This window comes from Anastrepha obliqua, chromosome 2, assembly GCF_027943255.1.
Source record: "Anastrepha obliqua isolate idAnaObli1 chromosome 2, idAnaObli1_1.0, whole genome shotgun sequence".
Lineage (NCBI taxonomy): Eukaryota > Metazoa > Arthropoda > Insecta > Diptera > Tephritidae > Anastrepha > Anastrepha obliqua.
This window is the reverse complement of record NC_072893.1, coordinates 25,346,848-25,370,876: the sequence shown is the minus strand read 5'-3', so window position 1 is coordinate 25,370,876 and position 24,029 is coordinate 25,346,848. Positions and strand designations below refer to the sequence as shown.

The 24,029-nt window shown below is 32.0% G+C and overlaps 1 protein-coding gene across 4 annotated transcripts in view; it reads left to right on the top strand.

Annotated features, from left to right (window-relative positions):
- Positions 1–24,029, top strand: part of LOC129239269 (programmed cell death protein 4) — a 72,718-nt gene that overhangs the window by 7,654 nt on the left and 41,035 nt on the right. The window contains exon 1 of one of the 4 annotated variants that reach the window (XM_054874646.1): positions 17,844–17,993. The exons of the other annotated variants lie outside the window; for them this stretch is intronic. The gene's annotated coding sequence lies outside the window, so the exon portion shown is untranslated. Of the gene's footprint in view, positions 1–17,843; positions 17,994–24,029 lie in introns of those variants that run through there. 4 annotated transcript variants of the gene reach the window in all.

Genomic DNA, 24,029 nt, shown 5'->3' with positions numbered 1-24,029 from the left:
CGTCAGAAGTGCCATTAAAATTAATATTTCACAATTTTTAGTAAATATGCGAGTTTTCAACTTGACTTCAAATTGCACTCAAACTTCAATGCTTTAAAAAATGTGTTGCAAGTCCAACAGAAATTTTATATCTTACAAAATTAATTTATTACTTTAGATTCCAGCACTTTTTGCTTCAATTAAAAATGTGTTAAAAATTGAGTACCAATTGCGCTTGCTTCCATGTACAAAAAGCATCTAAAAACCGACTTAGCAAGCGTCAATTAGATGAAAGTGAAAGGCTGACGCCCAGTTATTAAGTCATATTGCGCAGTTAAAAAACTTAATAACTAAATGATATCCCAGTTATGCATTCATATGTACATATGTATGTCTGTACATGGAATTTTACTTGAATGGACTTGGCTATAAAATAGTTTAACAAACGCGACCTAAAATTCTTAAATTGAATTAAGTCGTGCCACTCGTAAAAAACAAAAACAAACTGTCAATTAGACCCGCAATGTGTAGCATAATTTGAATAATTCTATTAGAATTCACATAAAAAGTTTCGTTTTTGTTTTCATTAACTCTCCGCGACGGTGTGGACTATTTGCTAATGAGATGCACAATTATTCAAATGCAAATTATTCAATATATTTGTAGTAGGTACACAGATTCGAGTCTGCATAATGTTGTTTATCGAATATGCTAACTAAATACATACGAGTATGTAAATGCATGCATACAGTATGCGATAGAAATATTGGTACACGAAGCAGAATTGTAAAATTCTCTTGATAATTTGTTTAATATTTTTTAAAATTTTTTTTCTGCTGGTTTTTGGTATTCTAATTTGTATTTGTATTATAACATTGGAAAACGAGCAGGTCAATTTGTTCCAATTTGAATAAATAGGTTTCAATTTTAGATCAATGCTTCTATTGACTTTTTAATTTAGAATTGCATTCATGTAAAACAGATACGTTTCATATAACGGATTCCATTCTGCATAAGTGTGAGTGGAACCTTTTACGACACACAGAAAAATAGAGAGAGAAAAAATGTGCCAGCTCATTTGGGAGCTGCCAGGGAGAGAGGAAACGAGAAACAGTTTGTTGTTGTATTGAACAAATAGAGGCAACGGATCTTCTACACAGATTAGGCACATTAGCATATGTGGATCTGTGGATCTTACTACTACATCTATGCTCCACACCACCTTAAAGAGATTTTTAAATGATTCCTTTCGGTGTAGAAATCATCTCATTTGAACGAAGTGGTTCGGCGGGCAGTTAGAAAAAAAAAAACAATTTGATTTCCAATCAAAGATGATAGATATCAAGATTTGCGACATCTGTGAGAGTAGTTTTGGTTAAGAGTAACAATTTAATGAATAAGAAAAAACGGCATTATAGGGGGCATTCGCGAATATTTGTGTAAGAGTAATGCTGGATGAGACAAAACAATTGAATAAATAAGAAAGAGAACGGTCTTGTAGGGGAAATTCCCACGTGAATAACAATAAAAGTGGAGAAAACAGTGTAACAATAAAATGAACACAAATATTAGTACATCAGTAAATCATCTGATTCTGTGAAATTTTATAAGCACACTATTCAAGTCGACTAAGCGCTTTGTTTCATTGGACCTTAAATTCTCGGTTACTAAATTTAGGTATAGAATATTTAGCTGATCTGAATAGATCCCACATAGACCACAAGGGTAGGTAGTGTTAGCAGTGTTGTGTTGTGTTGAAGTCGTGTATCTTTCCATGGTTCAAATTGAGTTAGTCTGAAATTGAAAAATGTCAAATGAAATGCAGAAAAAAACTTGACGTTTAGGCGTGGTTCACATTCCACATCGGCCCTTGAAATGTAACCACCCTTTACATAAAAAAATTTACTCACTCCTCAAAAAAATTCACTCACAAAAGCAGCAATAAATAAAGGCTCGAAACACATTTATTAACGGCAAACCAAAAAAAAAAAAAAACTTAAACCAAATTATTTATTTGTTTAACAACTTTTTTTAGATGTTTGTGTTTTTTTTTTTTTCTTTTTTTTGTAGTTGTTATTGTTATTTACCTTTAATATAGTTTCTTCAGTATGGTTTCTATTTTCGTTTTCATTTTCTTGATAGCCATATACATACATAATTTTTTGGTGGCCTACGTGATAAAAATGACGGGCGTACAGGGCCGAACAGAGTACACACCCGCCAACAAAATTCACTTGTGATATGATTGAGCATTAATACATACATACATACATACTTACATACAATACATCTGCTTATATACAAAGTAGATACATATTTTTGAGGGTCTTTGCTCAATGCTGCTCCACCTTCGGAGGGAGAGAAAAGATATGGAAGCATAATAATAAAATTGTGACGCATAAAATACAAACAGAACGCGTGCAACAGTTACGTAGACATACCTGCAGACAGTTGCCGTCAAAATAATAACAGTGGATAGAGAGGAATATCAGAAGAGCAAATGCAAATAAATTAAATTCTTTTTTATAGAAGCTAACAAAATTGTAAATAAAGTTTCGCCAGAAGTTTTTGCCATTCAGTTTTCTTTAATGTGATCCAATGCAATGTACACTAAGGAGCAAAAATTGACACATAAATCTTGATATGAAACGATAACAAAAAAAAATTATTCATATATTTGCCAAAACTGTTAGAGATTATTTCAGCAGGTGGACCGAAATTACCAAAACAACAACTACTATTTGTAAACAAAGCTCACCACTAGTGTATTGTTCCCACGATAGTCGGTGCTACGTTACCGGAACGACCCGGCTATATACCCGGCAAAGGACTGTCACTTCAGCAGCATTCCCCATATATGTACATACATATGTATGGGGAATGTTTATGCTGCTACAACAACAACAACAACTAGTGTATTTTAACGAGTCGAGTGCTAGGAGTGTAGTACTAAGTAAAAACAAAGTTTCCCCTCTGCCCATTCATTTTGAAACTCCCTCGTAAGCATATCGTTCCAACTTAAGGGGTCATAGCAGCTTCCAATCGATATCGATTTGGTGTTGCCTACGTAACATTCTACCTTCTCGAGTGTTATCGTTAGCGCGCGCTTATTTGCCACTTTCTAAGACTGCCACTGCTAGTTACTCGGGCTCGAACGCTCCGCAGCGCCCTTTGTTAATTGTTGAATAACTTGAGAAGTATTTGTCGGATGCACCTTAAATTTCCACACAATGTTTTTAAGATATTATACTTTAAGAAAATGCAAAACAAACATCCAATTTTTTTTTGAAAATTCTGACTACCCCTCACCCCATAAAACAAAAAGACAATTACTTCGAAAGTACATAGTATAAAATTGTCTCTATGTTTAATAATTCTAACTGCATATTATGGGTCAATTTCCGAGTTTGGAGGCCAAAAGCAAAGTATCCACTTAAACGTCAAAAACACGCAAGAAAGCTGCCAAAAAAGTGATCGTGTTGTGCGGGAATGCACGAAAATTTGCGAAGACTTGTTTAAAAGCGAAAATTGGATCTTATTGTCCTGTTGACGATAGGCATTACTCTTGTTTTGACCGCAACTGACCGAATTAATTCTACGGGTTTTAATTATAACTTCTAGAAGTCCTTTTGGTATGCAATTTTATAGTTGTTTTTTCAATAATCTATTATTTTATTTTTATTTTTTTTATTTATTTTTTTTTTTTATAGTTTTTGATATTTTTTTATATTTCTTTATATTTTTTTTATATATTTTTTATATCTATTTTATTATTTTTGTTTATTTTTTATTTTGTTTTATTTTTTTTATATATTTTTATATATTTTTTACATATTGTTTTATAAATTTTTTTATACATTTTTTATATATTTTTTGTATATATTTTTTGTATATTTTTTATATTTTTTTATATTTTTTTTATATTTTTTATATATTTTTTATATATTTTTTATATTTTTATATATTTTTTATATGGTTGGTTGGTTGGTTTAAGGGTGACCCCGCATCGGAGTGCCACAAGTTGGGTCCGTTGTGTTGCCCTTGAGCTCATTATATTCTATGATTTCCCCACCTAACCGAGATTTTTATTATAGATTTTGGTCCAAAATATTGATTCATTTCGAGAATTTAATGAGAGATTCCATTTTCAGGTCCGAGAGTATTGAAAGATTGTCAATTGTTGGAGATCATAGAAGAGCGAGTCGACTTCTGGCTAGGCCGGGACAAATGCACAGCAAATGCCTGCTCGATACTTCCTCATCTTCGTCCTCGCAGTATCTGCACAGGTCGTTTTGAGGAACCCCGAGCCGAGCCCAAAAGGTAGTGGCCGGTGATAAGAGATATTATATGTCTTAGTTCGTGGTTCGATAGACTTATAAGGGTTTTTGTCTGTTTGTCAGATTGTAGGATGGCCAGATTTGTCTGGTCGTAACGCAAGTAGTTTCCACTCACCACCTCCGATCAGCAATGCTGTGAAATTCTCGATCAATGATCATTTTACATGTTGCAAGCGGAATGTGGATTGTGGGCAAGTTACTAACATTTGATTGCGCAGCTCCGGCTCTTGCGAGCTCATCAGCTTTGAAGTTACCTTCGAATCAACTGTGGCCCGGTATCCACTTGGACAGAATTCTGAACACTTATCTTGCTCACAACGGACCCATTCCGTGGTCTAAGTGGCATCGTTGTCTCTATGTGCGATGCGGCTACCAAACTTAACCTGAGTCGGTATAAGAGGAGCTGAGTGCTCGAACGGCCGCTTGACTGTCGGTGAAAAAGCGGATATCCTCTAGTGATATTCTATTTTCTAAGAGAGTTTTCGCAGCATACCAGATAGCGCATACTTCCGCTTGGAATACACTACAGTAGTCGGGTAATCTAAATGATAGATTGATGTGAGGGGAATTGGAAAAGATTCCAAATCCCACTTTGCCGTCTTGTTTTGAACCATCTGTATATATAATCAGAGGGCCATCGATTTCGGTAAGATTTATCTTCCATTCTTCCCTAGTTGGGAGTGAACAGGAGAATAGCAAAGGTGGTGATGGAAGACTTACATGATAGTCTATGTCGGAAGAGATAACAGTGTTCCTGTTCAGTATGGCCGAATGGCCAAGATACTTTTTCCATTGCGATATGGCATTCATGCGTGTCGCTGCTTTCGCTGCAATCGCTTTGCCAGCCAGATCGATAGGGGACAACTGAAGCAACGTATTTAGAGCCTTAGTAGGTGTTGTTCTTAAGCATCCCGTTATCAGGAGGCAGGCTTTTGGACTCGATCAATATTTCTATATACTTTTTATATTTTTATATATATTTTATATTTTTATAATTATATATTTTATGTTTTTATATATATTTTATATTTTTATATATATATTTTTTATATTTTCTTTTATACATGTTTTTATATATTTTTTTATATATTTTTTATATATTTTTTATATATTTTTTTTATATATTTTTAAAAAAATATTTTGTTTTTTTATATTTTATTTATAAATTTTTTATATATTTTTATATATTTTTTTATATTTTTTTATATATTGTTTTACATATTTGTTTATACATTTTTTTATATATTTTTTAAATATTTTATATTTTTTTATATATTTTTTATATAATTTTTTAAATATTTTATGCTTTTTATATTTTTTTATATATTTTTAAAAAAATATTTTATGTTTTTTTATATTTTATTTATATATTTTTTATATATATTTATATATTTTTTATATATATTTATATATATTTTTTATATATTTTTTTATATATTGTTTACATGTGTGTTTATACAGTTTTTTTTATATATTTTTTATATTTTCATATATTTCTTATATACTTTTTTTTTATGTTTTTTTTATATATTTTTTATATATTTCTTTTATATATTTTTTTATTTTTAATGTATTTTTTATATATTTTTTTATGTATTTTTTATATATTTTTTTAATGTATTTGTTTATTTTTAATATATTTTGTTATATAGTTTTTATAATATATTTTTTTTATAATTTGTTTTATATTTTTTTCTATATTTTGACGGTGCTGCGCATTTTCTCAATATAAAAAAGTGTATGTAAAAATGTTAAGTAATACCAAAACAATAGCCACAACAACACACACGTTAGGCAACATAAATACCTATGTATGTATGTGTACGTATATATGTGGCGTCTAGTTTATGCTTGCCGCCTCCTACTCTCCACCCACAATCGGCTGTTGTGCATGAGTTCAAACTATGCGTGTGCTCCCTCTGGCAACGAGCCATTTGGCTTCGTGCTTATTTTCATTAAGTAAACATTTTATTGGGAAAAACATAAAAGAAATGCTGAAAATCATTTATTTGCGACGCACTTTTCGTTGTTTGGGTAAAAAAAAAGCTTCAATAAAAATGTTTTTAAAGGATTTTGATGGCACAAAATGCCACATTTCATATAAATAAATATAGTACAAACATAATTATTTTTATAAACGAATTCCGGGTTTTTAACATGGAATCTAACGGCTTGGCTACATCCTGTGGGATATTCAAATTCACATCGGTGAGTATCACCCGGCATTTATTTTTGCGACGCAGTTTCATTCTCAAACACACACACACTCGGGTCCTATTTCTCCTTATTTACTGTTGTGCATACATACCTACATATGTATATGAATATAATACATATTCCCGCCAATGGGCGGAATTGTTTGCACAGGGTCTATCAGGTTTGAGTTTATTTTTTAAACTCTAGTTAAACGAGGTTTTGTCTTGTTGTCAGTTATAGTGGAGGAGGGAGGGTATCAATAAATTATATGTAGTCCAAAGGCTTAATTGGACGTTATTGCCGGTCAAAGTTATTTGGAATATTGCGAAATTATTCCTTCTTGTAATCTAGTTCGCAATCTGTCATCCTTTACTTGAAATCACGACCAATTATTTTTCAATTATCTGAAAATTCCTAATAATGTTTGTACGGTACTTTGGAAATACCCTAAATATATTTTTAGCCGTTCAATTGCCAATGGCCACACTTCAATAACATTTTCAGTTGCACCGTCGTAACGAATATGCATTGGTATTTTGATGTCTTGTCAGTGCACTAAAATTTTTCGATTGATTTTTTTTCGCTCCAGGCTCTTGAACTAATTTTTGTATGTATGTATTGTAAATATTCTAATTAACATCTGTCAAAAGAGACGCCATCAAATTTGGGCAGCTGTCAAAATAATCTACTGGTAAAAGGAAACTCGAATTCAGAACGCCCATACAAATGTTCCACAAACTGACTGTATATATATTTATATACGAAATACAATTAATATACCTCTGTGCATATATCCATACATACATACATATGTATATGCGTACACTCTATATAATATATGTTTGTATGTACGTCTGCATGTGTACTTAGCTTTTTTGATGTATACAAATTTTCAAGGTCATGCGCTGTTGTACGCGTTCCACATAAACATATTTACATTTATGCATACATACGTACATAAACATATAAGTTGCCCAAGCGTCAATTACTACCCTAACTGACTCCCGATGCGACGTGCTACTCTAAAGTGAAATGGTGACATCAAGCAACTACGTTATACGCACATGGTATGTACATATGTATGTATGTATGTGCTAAATTGTGTTTGTAGATATACTTTGCAAAGGCTTTCCCGAAAATGTTGTTATAGTAAATTGAATCAGAGCACAAACTTTAATAGAAACCTTTAATATAAAACTCAATGCAAGCGACTTAGGGTGCCTGGAATCGGTGCTTTTTGCAGGTATTAGTTAGAAGCTAACGGAAAAAGCGCTCGCGTGGGCAAAGATCCTGCAATTAAGAGCAGATGTGAGAGTGAGAGTAACTTAGGCTTCCCCTCGCTTAGAAGTTGTTGGATTTAGTGCAGACAAACTCTTGAAAGCTGTTAAGCAGCGCTGCATTTGTTTACAAAAAGTGAGTACAACAACGAAATATTGGAAGTTTTGAGAAATTGTTCTTATTTCAAAGAATTTTTTTTTCTAATGCTTTCATAATTTTTCAACCAATTAATTGTGTGGTGCACGTGAAGTTTCAGGAGTGAACATTTCAACAATGGTGGGGCTGCTTTCGATTAAAATTTTCCGAAAATTTATTAGTTACTCAATTAATAATTTTATAGGTAAAATGGGCAAAATTTTGTAAAACAAACCGTTTAACGTTTATATTCTTACAGAAAAATATTTGCGCTCCAGCCCTTTTTACCGCTGTTCTTTCTTTTGAGAGCTGTTTTGCTATTTACCAGTTCTATAGGTTTTGGTCTGAAAATCGCTGGAATACAGCGAATAATTCAAAACTTACTTACATGCATGCATGTACACAGTTACATACATACACACATACATATTTAAGTGTTGAGACTTAATCAACATTTTGCGCAGTTCTATATAAGCTTTGCTTTCTTGTCGGGTCAGTTTTTGCAAAAAATTTAGCTGTTAGAATCCATAGAAGTTGGCACGTGGGATGTTTGGATTTTTTTGTTTTGTTTGTTTGACTTCTTTGAGAATATAAATGGGTGTATATTTATTTTATGTCGTATTAGCTTTTGGATTTGCACTCAAACCGGTTAACAGTCATTAATATTCCGGAAATAAAAACAGAATCTAAGACAAATAATTCTTCCGCGTACACCCCGCCGCTTAGGCGATTTCGTTTATTTTTTTTACCAATTGTTTTTTATTATTCAAATTAAATTTGTTTATTGCTTTTTTGTTTTTTTTGAAGTGAAACTTCTTTTGTCTCGAAGGATGAAACGCTGTGAGGAGTAAAACCATAGCGTTTCATCGATATGTGACGCTACGCCAGCGCCATCTGTTAAAAGCGTGGCGTGGATGAAACGCCGTGAGGAGTAAAACTACGCTAAACTACGTAAAACTCCGCTATGCCAGCGCCATCTGTTAAAAGACTGGCGTGGCGTGTCGTCGTGAATGTAATGCGGTCGTTTATTATTGCATTCTTATCGAATGTAATTTGTAAATATGACATATGATTGACGGCCGCCGTAGCCGAGTGGGTTGGTGCGTGATCACCATTCGGAATTCACAGAGAGGTCGTTGGTTCGAATCTCGGTGAAAGCAAAATTAATGAAAACATTTTTCTAATAGCGGTCGCCCCTCGGCAGGCAATGGCAAACCTCCGAATGTATTTCTGCCATGAAAAAAATCTGCTCATAAACATATCATAAAACAAAATGAAATAAATGTATAAAAAAAAAAAAAAAAAAATTTTCTTGTGATTCGAACCAAGGATTTCGGATCGGAAGCCCACATTGCTAGCCGCTGGGCTATCGCGCTGTGCTGTTGCCGCAAAATAATGTATCATAAATCTGTTTACCATACCAAAGACCATACACTTTGCGAACGCATTTCGGTGGAAACAGTTGACAGTTATCCCAAACACAATATTATTAGTAACGCGAGACGCGTCATAGAGTGTGTGTGTAGTTTTGAGCAAATCTTACAAACATATTTTGTTTTGTTGATTGATTTCTGTTAAATATGGCATCAAATCAACAAAAACGGAAACCGAAAACAGGTGCTGAACGGCAACGTGAGTATTTGGAGCGTAAAAAATTAAGAGCTACTGTTGAACACCGTGACAGTGAATCCTCCGGTTGTACGATAAGTGATAATTTGTAGTACCAACAACAAGATGCGGAACTACCATTGATGCAGTATTTCATCGATACCTTGATAGATTAGAATGTAGATCATTTTTTACGTATTTCAGTTACCATAAAGCCCTTGTTTCATTTTTGGAAAACGAATCCAATAATGATAATGACAATGCCGAGAACCAAATGTAATTGAGTACAATAAATTTATTTCTTTTTATATTAAAATAAATAAATAATTCTGTTTAATAAAATTCCATTCCATGCTTTCCATGACTTCTGCATGCATTATATTGAAATAATAGTTAAATTATTGATTTGTTGATAAAAGAAGTTTCACTTCAATCGTGCGGGTTCCGTGAACTACCACACACTTTCTTTTTTTTTTTAAATTATGGTTTTTTTTATGGTTTATTGTTTGATCTGTTTTTATGGTTTATTGTTTTATTTTTTTCCTTTATTTTTTTGTTTTATTCCTCTATTTCATGTTTTTTATTCCTTTGATTTTTTTATTCTTTAGTTTTTTTACTCCCTCATTTTTGTTATTCTTTTATTTTATTTTTTTATTCTTCAGGTTTTTACTTCCTAATTTTTGTTCTTTTTTATTCCTTTATTCCTTAATTTTTGTTAACTTTTTTTTTTAATTTTGCTTTAACATTTGTTGTTGTTTTTTTTTTTAATTTTTGATTTAAAAGAATTTTAATTTTAATTTAATTTTTATTGTTGTTTTTTATTTTACTTATTTATTTTTAATTTTTTTTTATTCGTTTTTTGTATGGTTTTTTGTTTTATTTTCATTTATGGCTTAATTTTTTTGTTTTATTTTTTTCATTTATTTATTTATTTTTTTTTGTTTTTTTCCTTTATTACGATTTTTTTTATTCCTTAATTTTGTTTTATTCCTTAATTTTTTTTTATTCCTTTATTTTTCTTTATTCCTTAATTTTTGTTAAAAGTTTTTTTAATTTTTGCTTTAAATTTTTTTTTTTTTGTTTATTCTTATTTTGATGGTTTTTAGTTTTATTTTTATTTGTGGTTTTATTTTGTTTTTTAAGTTTTATTGTTTTTTTCCATTATTTATTTTGTTAATTTTTTTACTTTTTAATTTTTTTTCTTTTTTTCTTCCTTTATTCTTTAATTTTTGTTAACATTTTTTTTAAATTTTGCTTTAAAATTTTTTGTTTTTTTTATTTTGTTTATTTATTTTTAATTTTTGTTTGTATGGTTTTTTATTTTATTTTTATTTATGGTTTAATTTTTTTATGTTTTAAAGTTTTAGTTTTTTCATTTATTTATTTTTTTTTTTGTTTTATTCCTTTATTACGTTTTTTTTATTCCTTAATTTCTTTATTCCTTTAATTTTTTTTTATTCCTTTTTTTATTTTTTTATTCTTTAGTTTTTTATTCCCTAATTTTTATTATTGTTTTTTATTCCTTTATTTTTTTTTATTCCTTAATTTTTGTTAATTTTTCTTTTTAATTTTTGCTTAAAGCTTTTTTTTTAATTTTATAATACTTTTTTATTATTTTTTGATGGTTTTTTTTATGTTTTATTGTTTTATGTTTTTGCTTTATTTATTTTGTTTTTGTTTCATTCCTTTAATTTTTTCTTAATCTTTAGTTTTTTTACTTCCTAATTTTTTGTATTCTTTTATTTGTTTTTATTCCTTTATTCCTTTATTTTTTCTTATTCCTTCTTTTTTTTATTCCTTCTTTTTTCTGTTTTATTCCTTAATTTTTTTTATTCCTTTATTATTTTTTTATTCCTTTATTTTATTTATTATTCGTACAGGATGAGTTAGCCAGTAGCTCATCGTTCAATCATCTACATTATTTGCTACTGTCAACGCAGAAATGTCAATAAATCTTCAGTGGAACTGCCCACTAGATCACTCAAAGGGGAGCCGTTACGGGAAGCTACTCATATAAAATAAATCTTAAATGTGGAAGGTTTGCTTCGAAAAGGCTTTTTCGAAAACGCTCTACAATTCTTGTGCCACATTTCTTCTATCAATTTACTAAATGGCTATTAGAGGTTTGAAGCGTCAACAACCAACCTCTACAAAGAATATTTGACATTAGATTAATCGAATTCTACAGCAGAACTAAATATTTGGACATGGAAGTGGTGTCTTATTGCTGCTACAACTTTCCTGGACGACGACTGTTGCTCAAGTATTATTTTTTTTTGTCCCTGAAGCGGATGCTACCAGAACGACCCGGATTTATATCCGGCCAAGGATTGTAACTCAATCAAGTTTTCAACAACGACAACCAACAGCGGATATGCCACGCTTAAGTACATTTATATTAGCTTCACTGCCTGCCTTTCTTTTCTGTGAAGTTTTCAAATGCTTCACTTTACCATTTTTAGAAGGAATCCTTAATTCGCGTGTTTCTAAAGTCTTACGGCGACTCATTACTCATCACGGATATTAAAGTTAATATTCGCATCCGATTTCCCACAATATGAAAATCATAAAGAAAATCGTAAGTTGACTCCTTCTTTTTGGAGGCTACCCTACAAAATATTACTTAGTAAAAATCTTTTGTATAAAATTTGTATACATTTTTAATTTTACCCAAACACACGAAATAAGTTTTGCATGCATTTTGCGCTCTATTTTGGTTTTGTTTTAAATCTTCTCAAATTAAAAGTTACTTTAATTTGTTGGTGTTTATAATTCAAATATATGTATCCTTGAATGTCCTTTTAAGCTTTTTTGAAAATACTTTATAACTTAAATAAAAGTTGTCACACATTTCCATTAGAATAAAGGATCACACTAAATAAGCTGTGACCCACTGTATCTATGTATATAAAGATCTGTAAATATGTGTGCGTCTACCGCATGTTGCACATACATTTTGCTCGTACATATATTTTATTTATATTTACATATGTATATTTATTGTTTTTATACCTATTTACAAATATACTACATACATATATTTGTGTGTATGTATAAAATACATATTCAAGTCACTCTGTTGTTGACATGCTATCAGAAGGGTTTGTTGTTTTTATTGTAACCGGTTTCTGTTTTCCATTACCTTGTTTTTATCCCACACTACATCCGCGCTTCCCTTTCATACAAACCCTCCCCCAGCCTGTTTTATGACGCGCTCTCGTTCTCGCCTGCTCAATTCTGCCGTGCTCAATATTGTTCCAGCCTAATCTGTTTATGTATATGGATATATCGACATACATATGTATGTAGGCATTTTGTATGCTCTCCCCTCTTTGGTTTTCGCCTTTCTGTTTTGACCGGCTTAACCTTGAAAAATTCGTTGTTGATATTTTTGCTTTCATTACAATGTTCAATTTTCGTGTTTCGTTTTTGTTGTGTTCAGTTTTCTTTTCGGCGGTGTGTTGGTTTGTCGTTCCAAAAATATTTTGCGTTTTAATTTGTCTTATCGTTTGATATGTGCGTGTGAATGTTGTTGATTTCGTTAACAGTCGCACGGACGCTACTCAAATGCTCAGGGTCACTCAAATTTCCATCCACCTGCGTTTGCATCTTCCCAAGATTTACTTTTATTTTCACTTTGCCTTTTGTGGCTGTTAGATAAGGGTGTGTCAGCTGCTCTAAAGAACCCGCACCGCCCTTCCTTCCTGCCGCTTTTAGTTACACATTGGTGTATGTATGTGTGTACATTAATAGAACATCTTGAAAGTTTTACAGTGACGTGCGATGAAATAAAACCTGCTTTAACTAAAGTCTTCAAAGCAAAGCCGGCTTTACGCGACTTGTGGATTTTAGTATTTTATTTTAAGAATTATATTTAGTGATTCTTGTTAAAAAAACTTTTTAACCCTCCGTTTGACACCTTTTTTAAAACCTGCGGTTGGGCACGGCCTTTTTTCCTCCTGTTCGAGGATCCTTTTTCAAAAGTTTTATATCCGTTATTACATATATTCGATATATAAATCAATAGAAAATTAAATTTTAGGCAGCTATGTACCTAGAAGCTCAAATCGAAAAAGTCTGGTCAGATGTGGGTGCCCAACGGAGGGTTAAAAATATAAAATTATTCAATCTCTCTAGTTTTATAAGTAAATATAACTACAGCGGCCGTCGTACCCGAATGTTTGTGCGGAACTACCATTCGGAATTTAGAGAGAAAGTAGGCTCGAATCTCGGTGGAACACCAAAATGAAGAAAAACATTTTCCTAATAGCGGTCGCCCCTCGGTAGGCAATGGCAAACCTTCGAGTGTATTTCTGCCATGAAAAACTCCATAAAAAACAATTTGCCGTTCGGAGTCGGCTTAAAACTGTAGGTCCCTGCATTTGTGGAAAACATCAGGACTAACGTCACACAAATACGAGGACGAGAGGATCTTGGCCAAATACCGAAAAAGTTTATTTCTGCCTTTGAACTTCCCTAGTTGCTTAATTTTAATTATTGAATATTGCGAGGAATCGAACCAGCTCCTTGGGAGGATGCATTTGTAAGTTTTCATCCTCTAGTAGGTACGAGCCCAGGATTCTGTGTCTCCTGTGACCTAATGCTTCACAATTGGTAATTAAGTGTTCCATGGACTCCTCTTCATCACAGCAGAACCTACTTAAGGGGTTAGGTGGGTTACAGAGGTTCAAAAAAAGGGTATTTTTACTATTTTTTTTTTTAATATATACAATCATATATTTTATTTAAACAATTCAGCATATCGAAGATACATATTTAAACAGTATTTTGTGAAATTTTTATTTAAAAATTCCGAAAACTCAGCCGTTGGTACCACATCTCCCTTAACGTCTCACAAAAAAATGCTCTTGCCGTGGACAGCATAACTCATTATTGGTTCATCTAAAATCAAAAAACCAAAAATATTTCGTTAGTACATGCATAAATCTCGTTACTGGACGAAGGAAAAAAAAAAAATTAATTTGAATTTTTGACAGACTTTGAACAAAAAAACACATTTTTTCGTCAAATTTTCGTCATGTGTTGGCTCGAAAAAATTAGTTGTAATAAAAAAAAAAATCCTTCGTTCAATAACTTGATAATATTATTCCAAAGCTGTGTGCCAAATTTGAACAAAATCGCTTCATAACTTTTCGAGAAATCGTGTCCACCGACTAAAAAAATCGAGTTTTGAGATAAACGCGTTTAAAAACGAAACGCTGCACTGACATGGCCTGATGGGCGGAAATTCTGAAGGGTCTATCTCGTAGAATTTTACTCAGATCAATTTGAAATTTTAGGAGAATATTTTAAACATATCGCACCCTAAATACAAAAGGGTCACAACTCAATACAATCATGAAAATATACAACATTGAAGAAGGTTCTACTATATTTTTTTCAATTTTATATTATGTTTGCGAAAATAAAACAAAATTTTGATTTATGACTCTTTAACTGAAATTTTTTCGATTAACTAGTGATATTATCTTAAGTTGTGCCTTTTTAACTGATAAAATGTTGTAATTTTATAAGTTTCCTAACCTAATTGAACTCACTTTTCACAACTAAAGAGGCACAATGCAAAATAATATACCACGAAATGTATCACTTTTTACAGTTATAGAGGCAGAACTCAAAATAAAACTCTTTATGTGTAATAAAAGTAATCAGCTGTTCTTGAGCCCATTAACGCAACTCAAAATAATGCTCTTTAGTTGATCGTGCAAAAGCAACACACTTGACATAAAAATAGACATAACTGTATTTTTGCAGTTAAAGAAGATAGTTATGTGAACGAAATATTTGCAGCAGTTAGAAATGTGTACTCTGAATTAATTTATGCAAAAAACTCAGTTTTGGAAAATTTTGAGTTGTGACCCTTTTGTATTTAGGGTGCGATATTATACTATTTAATAAGACAAAAAAAAAATCGATTTTTTGAAATTTTCAAACCCACCTAACCCCTTAAACTAATGCTAGATAGTCCTATTGCATTGAAATGCTTATTTTAAGTAGCCTGTAAGTGATCCACAGAGTAATCTGAGGTTCTTTTTATTTAGGATTAGAGCAGCTTTTGATCTGTTGGGTATTAAATTTCAGGAATTTTCGGAGTTTGGCCGTTTGTTGTGCTATTTCAGTATTCCTTGGTTTTTATTTGGATCCATTTTTTGATTTCAGGATGTTTTTTGTTAAAGCTGAAAAAAGCCAGGTTGGTCCAATAAATGGCTCTTTCCGCCGCTTTTTTGCATAAAAGTTTGCCTTCTCGTTTCCTTTGTGTCCCTCACGTCCTGGTAACCAAATAAAGGAAAGCCGCCTGATTAAGAGTCGTCAGTTTGTTGAATGCATTGCTACACTCCAAAAGGACTTTTGAATTAAACGTAAAGCTACTTAAGGCGTTGAGGAGTGATGGACTGTCTGAAAGTATTTTAATTTTTACTTTTTCGAATCGTCTTTTGTTGGATACGATTTCCACTATTTCCATTATGTCAAAAAGCTCCGCATGGCGAATTGTAGTATCTGTAATCAGTGTTGAAGATTTGTGTGCTCTGGACCCCCACTATTCCTGCTCCTACTCCCTGGAGCGCTTTAGATCCATCTATATACCATTTTTGCAAGTCATCATGTAGCCATGTTGCGCTAGTGTTCCCCTCTTCCCTAGACGGGAAGATATCGATAGTGTATCTCTTAGTAAAATTGAGTATGGGTTCCATGTGGTCATTCACCTGGGTCATGCATGCTGCATGTTCAACCCTGTTTAGAATATTAGTAAGATCTGGTTTACATTTTTCTTTTAAGTTAAAGAAGAGTCCCGCCTGCATAGCAGCTTCCTCTTGTATTGCTAAGTGTAGTGGTTGTAGATTTAAAAGCGCTTCTATCCCAACAGTTGGGGTAGTTCTCATAACCCTTGTTGTGCTTAGGCATGCCAGCCTCTGTTGTCTACACAGTTTTGATAAAGCTGTAATTTGATTGGTTTTTGTGTACCATACCAATGCATGGGGCATAGCAGGATAGGCCCTCCAAGTCATTTTAGAGCTCAGGCCCCAGGTCTTACCCAAAAGTTCTTTTGTAGTCTAAAGGTTTTTCATTGCTTTTTTATTACTGAGTTCAGGTGGACATCTCAGGTGATTTTTTTTATCCAGAATAATTCCTAAATATAATATTTAGAGGCTTCAAAAAATCGATTTTTTTTGCATAAATGTCTTTCCAAACTATCCAAAAATGTGTCCTCAAAATTTCAGAAGCAAATTCAAAATATTTTCGGAGTTACAGAAGAAATTGTGAGCAAGCATCGAACAGGTATACGAGCGGATTTTTTATATATATTACAAAAACTTTGACGCGCGATTTCTCGGTTTTTTATTTTTACGATTTTTCCTAATTGGCGGGAAAGATAGGGGAAAAGTTAAACGTCCTATTGAAACAAGATAACATTAGGTTAGCCTGGTTGGCAATAAGCCACGCATAGACCTTTTGGTCCCTAGCGATACCAAGATAACATTAAATATATATTATTTGGAATTAAATTCCCTTCTAGTTGAACCTAAAAAACCTTAAGAAAGTTATGATTAACCCACTTTTTAAACAATCTAAAGTGAATTTGTTTTTCCAAAAAAATAAATTTTTTTTTTAATTAACATAAAATTTTTTTTGGGTTTTTGGTTTGAAATGAAAATTGCGACCTGTATCTTTCCCGTCGCACGACACATGCACGCTCCAGGCGCCTCGGCAATATGCTTGTACCAGGCATAATATGACATATATTTTAATATAATGAAAAAATTTGAAAAGACTGTTGAAATATATAACAATAAAACCTGAAAGTTTCTTTTTAATCGAATGTTTCTTTCCTTCCCAAAAAAATCCACGAAAAAATCGATTTTGTGAACCCTCTAAAGCAGGCTCCCCCTTTAACCACAGTTAGATAAATTAATTTCAATCTTATCTGACCAAAGATTATGTCGCCAAATTCAACAAACTTCGTGCAAATTCTCATATTAGACCTTAACAGTTTTTATAAAACTCTTGTCCGTAACTTACTTTCAATCTGATTTTTTCGTATTGTAGAGGTATTAAAATTTACGGGTATAAAATAAAACATCAAAAAGTGTGTGCGGCTCTATTCTATCACACATCACTGTATGTGTGCATGTATGTATGTAGCTGGAATTTGCCTCCCTCTCCTTTCACTCACACACATACATTTCTCTTTCCACCAGTTACAAGAAATTGCGCAGTATTTTTAGCATCCGTAAAATTGCCAATTCCTCTTATCATTTTTCTTGCAATATTGTCATTTGTAATTGTGGCATCGCGGCGTGTTGTTTGTGCTAGTTGCAAGTGTTGGCCTCCGTGAAAAGACTGAAAAGACGTAATAGCGTACAAACGCAATTAATTCGCTCGAGCATGCAATTTGCTTCTTAAGTGTTTTCAATGTGATTGTAGTGATTTTGAGTGGAGGTAGGTCAGTTCTAAAAAGGGAAAGCTCAGTGATGATGATGACTATTACATGAGATCTAGTACATACATACATACATACATACATATGCACATGTGCACTATCAACAAGCAGCAAGCAATTTGTAATTTGTATTTGAAAAACGTCAGCACTTGGAAAATACTCGACACATTTCGTTTCACGTTTTCTATTTTTTATTTATTGCACGTCAGTTTTGGTAGAAAAGGAACTCGATTTAAATATCCCAAAAGTATTAAACGAGTGGTGTGTTTTACATTCCATTACTGCATTGTTGTAATAATAAAATTAAAAAATATTAATAATAGCCATAATGCCATGTCGAGGCAGGCCAGGCAAAGTACAGTACCGAAGGCGTGATATCAATTCTGTAAAGGAGTGACCGTGAGTGACTAGTGTAGGTAACTATTTCATGGGTTCCGTATCATGAAATGATATAAATAATTTTTCGCAATAGTGGCAGCGGTTTTGTTTTTTATTACGGTGGAGAAAGCTCAGAAGGTGTGGCCAACATCAGACCGTTAAACGACTCTCAGCGAATTTGAAGGAATCAGCTTACTTGCTGACGTATCAGGGGGTGTTGCAGCGGAGAGCAAAACCTAAGATTGTGTTGGTGATTTAAGAAAAAATCAACGCAGAACCAAATCTAATCTATTAAAGTTGATATCAATAGATCAGCTGGGTTGGCTTTCCATTGCTACCAGGATAAATTCACTTATAATGTCTAAGTGCGTGGACATCGATTCCGATGGGACTCTACCCAACAATATTCCAGGCAGAATATTGTTGGCCATTGAAATATGTGTGAGAGAATACCTTAGCAGGAAAATGAGAGGTACTCACATCTACATACTTTCAGATAGAAAGCGGCTCTAAAAGCTCTTCTATCACAACAACTATCACCTCTAAATTGGTAAATGATTGCCTAAACCTTCTCAACACGTTAGGAAACCTCAACATAGTAACACTGGGCTGGATTCCGGGACATGAAGGACATGAGGGAAATGAAATGGCTGATGACCTTGCAAAACAAGGAGCAAATATGCAACTTACTGGTCCTGAGCCTTTCTGTGGACTAACAAAAGGCCACATAAATGAATTCCTTAGGAAATGGGAAGAAAGAAAACTTGCCGCACACTGGCTAAACTGTGCCGGTCAGCGTCAAGCTAAACTATTCATAAGTCCCAACAAAGGAATATCTGACAAACTTCTCTCACTAAACAGAGTAGATCTGCGTCTTTTAACTGGATATCTTACAGGTCACTGCAGCCTGAGGTATCATCTAAATAATATTGGTCTATCTGAGACCAATGTCTGCCACTTTTGCGAAATGGACATAGAAAGCTCAAAACATGAGCTTTGTGAATGTCCTGCGTTGGGCTGACAGAGACTTCATCACCTTGGTGGTATCGTAGTATCTCCATGCAATCTTTGGAACAACAAACCCAAAATTGTGCTAAAATTTTTAAAAAGCCTAAAACTTTAGGGTTACAAAAATAGGCCTTTCACAATAGATCAGCTCTGGTCGCAGTGCGTAATGGGCTTCTGGGTAAGACTCCGTCAGAAAATATGAGATTTGCAAGTGGTCTTTCGATTTCTTTGAAACTTTGGGAAATATTAGTTCTAGGTAAGATACATTCGAGCCTAAAAGGATTTTGAAAAATTTTCAAAATTGAGTCATCTACGCCATGTTGAAAATCGGGACCGTGTTTTTTTCAAAAATCAATATTTTTTGAACCGTTGGATGGATTTCAATGCAATTTACAGACAATATAGAAACAAATAAGTAGTTTAAATTAGTATTATGTTAAAAAAAAAATTTCGAAATTTTGACCAAAAAAAAGTCAAAAAAATTTTTTGAATCAATTTTTAGCTGATTTGGCCAGTTTTTTAGATTTTCTGTTATACACGTAACGATTCCTTATGATTTAACCTTTATTTTGAAAAAACAAATTTTATGGTGTCTATAATAGTTCTCGAGATATTGCGATTTTAGTGGAAGCGCGCACGCACGGTTCGCCTACGCACGCACGGTTCGCGCTGCGTTATGTGTTCCTGTATGAAGTGACTGGAGCAGACTGCTGCAGGTCTGTGCGCGTTTTTCTACTCCCGCGCTGCGTAACCGCGAACTTCACGGTGCGCGCTTCCACTAAAATCGCAATATCTCGAGAACTATTATAGACACCATAAAATTTTTTTTTTCAAAATAAAGGTTAAATCATAAGGAATCGTTACGTGTATAACAGAAAATCTAAAAAACTGGCCAAATCAACTAAAAATTGATTCAAAAATTTTTTTTGATTTTTTTTTGGTCAAAATTTCGAAATTTTTTTTTTAACATAATACTAATTTAAACTACTTATTTGTTTCTATATTGTCTGTAAATTGCATTGAAATCCATCCAACGGTTCAAGAAATATTGATTTTGAAAAAAAACACGGTCCCGATTTTCAACATGGCGTAGATGACTCAATTTTGAAAATTTTTCAAAATCCTTTTAGGCTCGAATGTACATATCTTACCTAGAACTAATATTTCCCAAAGTTTCAAAGAAATCGAAAGACCACTTGCAAATCTCATATTTTCTGACGGAGTCTTATCCTTCTAATAATAATAAATAATAAGTGCATGGACTGAATTTGAAAATTATAACACACAAATGTAGTCACTATATCAGCCTTTTGATTCATAGTACTTTTTATAAATTATCATTGAGAACTAACAGCTATATTTAATGTTAAAAATGTTTAATTTTTGCATAAGCTTGAAAAAAATGACCTATTACAGACGCTTATTTTACTTAAATGCAAACACAGAAAAGTAACAATATTCACTTATAAACGCTCTCTATTATTTCAAGTTTTGAGTTAAAGCTATAATACTATATCAATAATACTACGAATTTTATTAAAATTCTATTATTACAAATGTTATTTAAAAGATTGTAATACCGTGCAAAATAAATGTACGGGACGAACTTTCAAAGGAACGGCAATGAGAAAAGAATAAAGCGAAACCGAAAAAACCCACTCAACCAACAATGAGGTTCGATAGAACTTTGTAGTTTTTAAAAAGAGTTAAATTAACCTTTGGCCTTCGATAAATCATTATTTTGAAAAAATAGTGTAAATTTGGACTAAAAAATCGCGATAAAATAATATTTTTATAAAAAGCTAAAATTAGGAATAAAAAATCGAGCGATTTCATCGTTATAATGGTGTGACCTTGCTCTTTCTATTGGGCGTGGATGATAAAAACGTCCGCCCCCTTCCAAATTTAATATATCGTGGTAGTAATGGAAAGCTCAGCCGATCAGCTGGCTCATAAGAGGTTTTCATAACCCTCCCAAAGATAAACGGAGAATGGGGCTACGCCAGGCGAAATCCTTACTGGGGGGTACAATCAAAAGAGGTTTAAAAATCGCGGAACTCTCCCCGAGGATAAACTGAGAATGCTCACGGAAATTCTCACAGGCCTTGCAGATTGCGCGGTCATCTGCACTAGTTCACTGGCCCCTGTTATTTCTGCCAGTCCCCGTAGACTCCAGCACACCTTCTTCTCGAATGTGATGCTATAGCGCGAAGAAGGATGACATATCTCGGCCAGAAGAAAGGCACATCTGCTCAGTCCAACCCAGCTCTATCATTCAGTAATGACGTGGCAGTCAAAGTTACTCTCACAATTTTGCCACGGTTGATCAAACCTTGTAATTTATCATCCCAGCTTTTTTTGTTCAAAATTTCCACTATATGTCGAATATCTGCTACAATGTTAACTCTGGCCCAGGAGGAATGAAATCAGATGGTGCAAATCCAGTAATTTGAGTAAAATGAGGATGGGAGTGAAGGAAAAGTTAAGGATGTTTCGACACTGCTGGTAGTATTAAGATACTTATCATTCACTTGTTCTTTCAGACACTTACAAAAACCTTTGAATCGCTTTCCGTAGAGGAAATGAGTTATAATTAAATGGAACATGTCATAAATTCAATTCTTTTTTATTTAATTAAATTAATTTTATTTTAATTTAAATAAACTTCATTACTTTCCCATTATAAAAATCCATAGCTCGCAATTTCAGTGTCAAGATCTTTGAGGAAGTGAAGTTACAGCTTATTGAAAGAACTCTGTAAATTTGCCTCGTTATTTCATTATCACAGTGGTAGTTTTTTATTGGTCCGATGTGCATTTTTCTCTGTATAAACCGTGGTTATAAACAAATAAAATATAATCGGCTGTTATCTTTCATAAATTACATGGTTGGAATTTCGCGGTTTCATGTTTTTTTACCTCATCAACTTTGTTTGCTTTGATACGTTTTTAAAATACGACGCAATTTAAACTGCAAAAAAAGAGAAAATACGAAATGTAAAAATACTGCATTTGGTTGGAGTACTCATCAGCTCGTACACACAATACTTCTGTACATATACATATTTTTATTACAAGATGAAGAACTCGTTTAGAGTCACGCGAAGGCATTGGGTAAATTTTTCATATGAAAAAATGAAAGTACTCGAATATCGAGCAAGACTAAAAAAATAACTTGCATAAATATTTGTAGTTGTCAAAAAAAAAAATAAAATAAAATAAAATAAAGTGAAAATAAAAACAATATATGTATATAAAAAATTGTAAAAGAGATATTAAAAAAAATATAAAAAAAACCTATAAAAAATGTATACAAACATATAAAAAATATAAAAGAAATTCAAAAAAAAATTTAAATCTTAAAAATAAAAATAATATACAAAAATAACAAAAAAATATAAAAAATAAAATAATAACAAAAAAATATAAAAAATAAAATAATAACAAAAAAAAAAAAATAAATAAAAAGTAAAAAAATTAAAAAATATAAAGTAAAAAGGTAAAAAATTAAAAACAAAACTAATAAGTAAAAAATTAAATAAAATAAAGTAAAAAAATAAAATAGGAAAGAAAAAAGAAACGAAATAAAAAAAAATTAAAAAAAAATAATACAAAAGAAAATTAAAAACAAATTAAAAATAGTAAATAAAATAAACGAAATAAAAAAAATAAATGAAATAAAAAAATATATTAAATAAAAAAATAAATTAAATAAAAAAATAAATTAAATAAAAAAATAAATTAAATAAAAAAAATAAATTAAATAAAAAAAATAAATTAAATAAAAAAAAAATCAAATAAAAAAAAATTAAATAAAAAAAAAATTAAATGAGAAAAAATATATAAATAAAATAAGATAAAAATAAAAAAAATAAAAAAACCCAATTAATAATGCTAATTATCTACTCGTAATATAAAATTGCAACGCACGGTTTCCAATAATTTCCCATACTCAATGAATTTTATATGACAATTTTATTGATATCAAACGAATACTGTTTGAGAAAGATTTAGTCAATTTTTTTTTTTTAATCTAAAAGTAAAATTTTGCAAAACAGACATTAAATGTATCTAGGGGACAATTTTTGAGTGGTGCGTTGCCAAATTTGATATTTTGAAAGTGTGAGTTTAATTTTTTGCCCTCTCTCAACTCTTCTTAAGATTGAAAACCTTTATACACATTTTAAAAAGCGTTGGAATTTCTGAATGCGTATTAAATCCATAGAGGTGTAATCGTTTCTTTCGGCCATCAATCCTTAGTGGGACATAGGGCATCAAGAGGTGTATTCATTGTAAAAATAAGCAACAAAATACCAGAAAATACTAAAGAAACCATACTGACATTTTTTACCTTATCTAGTTACATAACCTCAAATATAGCAAATAAGTCGTGCCCTTAACAAAATAGTCTCGCTTAACAAAAAAAACTCATAGATTAAATTGTGCATAAGCAATTTGTCACGCATTCAAAGTTCTTTAAGTGATTCAATAAAAATTTGTTGTTTTATTTTCTGGGCATTTTAGTGCGTTTTTATATGCAAAGCTAGGCAACATTGCAGTAGCGAGAAAGAGATCTGACTGCCGAAAGCAGAAGAACACCAACAACACCTGCAATCGGGCAATGCCACCAGACGTTATAAAATAGCTAAA